The sequence below is a fragment of the Tupaia chinensis genome, unplaced genomic scaffold, assembly GCF_000334495.1.
Source record: "Tupaia chinensis unplaced genomic scaffold, TupChi_1.0 Scaffold000647_1, whole genome shotgun sequence".
NCBI classification, from domain to species: Eukaryota; Metazoa; Chordata; class Mammalia; order Scandentia; family Tupaiidae; genus Tupaia; species Tupaia belangeri.
In genome coordinates, this window is record NW_006160168.1 from 3,813,811 (window position 1) to 3,818,688 (window position 4,878).

Here is a 4,878-nt window from a genome sequence, read left to right on the forward strand (position 1 = left end):
ATAATAGGTCAGGCATAGATAAGAAATTCAACAAGTTCATGGAAAAGTGGCATTAAAGTTCAAATTTATTTTGGTGCAAAAATAATTTAACTCCAAACATAGTTTTTTTATAAAACACTTTTTTAAAGAGGTTTTTACCTTAGGATGCATTTGATCACCAGAGAGAGAAAGACAGAGACAATGAGAGGAAAAGTGAGAAATCATCCCCTGTGGGGATGGCCCCTTCTCCTCTATTCTCTTCCTGGGATTTTGGGCATGCACTCCCACATGTGTGGCATGAGTTTCAAACCACCAGGTCCAGGACTCGAACTGCAATTGGCCATGTAAGAGTCCAGCCACATAACTGCTATGCCATCTGCTGGCCCCAGTAAGATTTATTTCTATGAAGATCCCTTGTATAGTAATGTGCTGCATGACATTTTGGTCAACAATAGACAGGATACATAACAGTTTCAGCCATATGGCCTATGAGGGCAGAAGGCTATGCCATCTAGATTTGTGTTAGTGACTCTATGATGTTCACACAGTGATAAAGTCACCTAACAACATATATTTCAGAACATATCCCTAACATTAAGCAACATGTGACTATATGTCCATGCAAGAAATGAGGCCAATCCTTGGTAAAAATGAGTCAGCCCAGCACTTTCCACCACAGAATGCTTTAGCCATTGTGATGACAGAATAGGACATCTCATGGAGTGGTTCTTCCTTTCTGCAAGTCCATGAACCAAACCAGAATTTCCTAAAGAGTATTGCCTGGAATACTAGTCCCAGAAAGTTCCTTACCAAAAGAAAAGAAGTGAGTGTTCCCTTGTCAAATACATTTAGAAAATGTTTAATGTTATAACATCTGTCAGAGAATCGCAATGCACCTTGGCATAATGGTGGCTAATGAAATTGCTAACGGATTATAATTTTTGTATTATCCCTTCTTGGGAACATTCAACATTTTTAATGGGACCTTCTGTAATGTAATAGCTTAATTCAAAAGAATAGTGTAAATGCCAAGAACCTTATGCCTCTTATGCAGCAAATGAAGTCACTTCCTTTTCATGCCTAAGGTCACCACTAGGAAGGTAAAGGGAAATTATTCCCTTTCTTTCCCTGCTCTCTAAGTAACTGCAGCAAAAAACAAAATACTATGCTCAGCTCCCTTGTAAACTTTGGGCTGAGTCATCCCTCCTCTCTACCTGGCCCACTCCTTTTCAGGCTTTAGGAATCAAAGTGTTGCTTCCTCCTCCCTAACCCCCAAAACATGAATTAAACATCAGTTATCCCCTTTCATAAAATGCAGTACTTCCTCCTCCCTGCCCCTCTATCATTTATCATTCTTCATGCAACTGCTGTTTATGTCTCTGTCTCAACTTCCAGGCCTCAAACTGTATGGAACCTAAAAATGCTGCCTGTCTTATCTCCTGTATACCCAGTTCCTGGCCAAGGATGGGACACATAGTAACAAATTAAAAACCTAAAGAATAAAGTGTTTGTTCATATTTAATACTAGGAAACTAATAACTCCATTTTCAAGGGGATGAAGAAGTATGAAATGGATGAGTCCAACGACCCTATTCAGCCATCCACATTAATTGAGCATTGCCATCAAAGGCATTATAGAAGAAACTGTAGAGGGAAAAAAAGACATGTAACATTTGATTCCTACATTTAAGGAATTTGATCAAGTGATTATAATGACCCTCCCACTTGTCCTCAAACATGCCCAACCTGTGAGAGCATTTCAGAGATTGAAGAGTGTTCTGGATATCATGTGGGTTAGCCAATTTCCTTGGGATCCTCTAATTAAGAATACAAATGTCAAGACCAGCAGATAGCATAATAGTTACATTGCTGGACTCCCACACAGTCAGCCATGGTTTGAGTCTCAGACCTGGTGGCTTAAACTCACGCCGGGTACATGTCCATGCGTGTCCGAAATTCTGAGAGGAGCAGGGAGGAGAAGGGATTATGGCATGGCCATCTTCCCTGGGAGGTGATTTCTTGCTTTCTGTCTCTGTCTCTCTCTGTGTCTCTTGCAAGCATATGCACTCTATAGCAAAAATCTCTCTTAAACACACACACACACACACACACACACACACACACACACACACAAATGTTCCATTCAATTGAAAGTCTTACCCTGGTTCCCAGTCAGTGGCTTTTATAAGAGTAGTTTCCGGTTACAACGAGGTTTGCCCAGGGGGTACCTAACTGAATATGTGTGTTTCTGCTACAAACACTATCTAGGCACTAGTGCAGCAGGCCCAAGTGCAAGCAACAAGGCTGAGGGGGCTGAGGAAGTTGGGGGTGGGAGCCGAGCAGCCTTTGTTGGTGTGTGTGATAGCAGGCGAATGGAGAACATCTGGGTCCTGTCAGCATTTCCCGGAGATCTTCTCTGTCTAACTGCAGTGCGAGCAAATTAAGATTGATAAATTGTATGGCTCTTTATGGCTTTAAAGATCCCAGATGCTCTGCTAAATTAATGGTTGCTCTATCTCCACTCAATCTGACACCAAAACAGAACCTTGAAAACATACCAGACCCCTACTCCCCCAACTATCTGAGCAAACCCAGGGCAGCATAGCTTCCCTCAGCCTCAGATTCCAGTACGCAAACACATGTATTAGGTTGGTGCCTTCGTGCACACGTGTGTGTATGCGTATGTGTGTGTATGCATGCACACAGATGTACACAAGTGCGTTTTCAGAATTTATCTTTGCCACAGGGCATTGGTACACACAATCTTGGCCAATAAATGTACATCTGGAAACACAAACTGTTCAACTCACCCAATGTCCCTTAAACATAAACTGCACTACAGAATAATTTCAAGAAAGATGAGATCATTTGTGTCATTTGGAAACAGTTGTTTTATACAACTATAATGCACTGCTACTAATAATACCTATGGTTTCTTTGTTCTTATTCTCTGGCACTCAGTTCAATAACCTACTTACCTTCATGATGGACAGTATGTTTTGTTTACATCAGTAGAAAACAATCAAATATATAATAGCTTGAGGAAAAGTACGCAAAGCACTTGTTAAAGCTATTCCATTTCTTAGGGCTAGCAGGTGGCATGGTGGTTTAGGTGGCTGGACTCCAACATGGCTGACCATGGATTGAGTCCCAGACCTGGCAGCTTTCTCATTTTCCTTCTCTCTCTTTGTCTCTCTGGTCAATTTCAATAAAAATTTAAAAATGACAATAAATAAAGTTAAATAATTCTTTAAACAAATTTTAAAAGCTATTTCTGCAAGATTCTAGAGATTATATATGATTGGGGAATGCCTTTTGCTGGTCACTCTGGTGCCCTTAAGCACACAATTCTAATGAATTATTTCTTATAATGGTGCTTTCTTTAGAATGGGCTAAACAGAAGGAAATATTCCTGATAAAAGATATGTTTCCTAAGATACCACAGCCAGCTTAAAAAAAATTCTCCAAATTCAGACCAATCAAATCATCTACTTCTATATTCTCTTTCTGATAAGTAAACTACATGTAATTCGGTAGATTATTCCTCTCTAACATCTTATAATGTTCTCAAACATCTTTAAAGTCTCCTAATGTCCCCATCATAAATTATTTATGATTGTTAATTATTTAAAACTATGACTTCTTTGTGCTCAAGCTCTTCCTATCTTGTGGGCCCCAAGTCAGAGACCTCCAATGTGGAAGCCTTGTAACTTCCCTTAGATCCTTGCCATTTGTCTTTCAAAGTTGTTCCATTTTCAGAGCCCAATGATAATATCAGCCAGGCAGCTTTCGCTCATTCATTCATTAATCTATTCATTAAAGGAGTATGTATAGAGCACTTACTCTTCTACATGCTGGAATACATTGGTGAAGAGAAGCCCAGTGGCTCTTGAAATGTGAGGCCCTAACATCATGAATATCAAAATCACCTGAGATCTTGCCCGAAATGCAAACTCTTGGGTTTCACCTCTGAAACAAACTCTGGGGGTGGGCCCTAGCAGTCTGCTTTTATAACAAGCCCTGCAGGAGATTCAAATATACATTGAAGTTGGAGGACCACTGATATTGAGTAAGACCCTATCCTTAGAATGAACATTCTAGTAGAAGAGTTAAGAAACATGTAAGCAATGAGTATGATGTCAGGCAATGATCAATGCTATTCTTTAAAAAGTAAAAAGAGGGGGCAGCTCTGTGACCTAGTGGTAGGGGGAGTCAGATCCCACATGGCTGACTGCAGGGTTTGAATTCTGGCCCTGGTGGCTTGAAAGACATGACAAGCACATGTGAGTATATGCTCAAAATCCCAACAGAATAGAGAAATGGAGGAGAAGGGATTATGGCATGACCACACCCCATTGGGGTGCTTTCTCCCTCTTCCTCTCATTCTGTGTCTGTCTCTTCCAAGTGTACATGTCCTCTGGCAAATTAAGAAAAAAAACATAGGGCCAACTTGTGGCCTAGTGGTTACATGAGTCACATATCCCACATGGCCAACTGCACAGTTCGAGTCTTGGACCCAGCAACTTGAAAAATACACCAGGGCACATGTATGCCTCAAGTCCCAAAATGAGGGATAAATGGAGAAGAAAGGATTGTGGGGTGACCATTCCCCATGGGAAGGGAAGGTGCTTTCTTGCTTCCTGTCTTTATCTGGTGAGTTCACAGACCCACTGACAAATATTTTGGAAAAAAAAAAAAAAACTATAAATCAAGGATGGGCTGGCTCCATAGTTTAATGGTTAAGGGGGCCATATACCACATGGTCAAATGTGGTTCAAATCCTGGCCCAGGTGACTTGAAAAATGGGTCAGGCACATGTGCCCCAAATCCCAACAGGATGGGTAAATGGAGAAAGAGGGATTGCTGTATGACTATGTCCCATTGGGGGTGCTCTCTCTC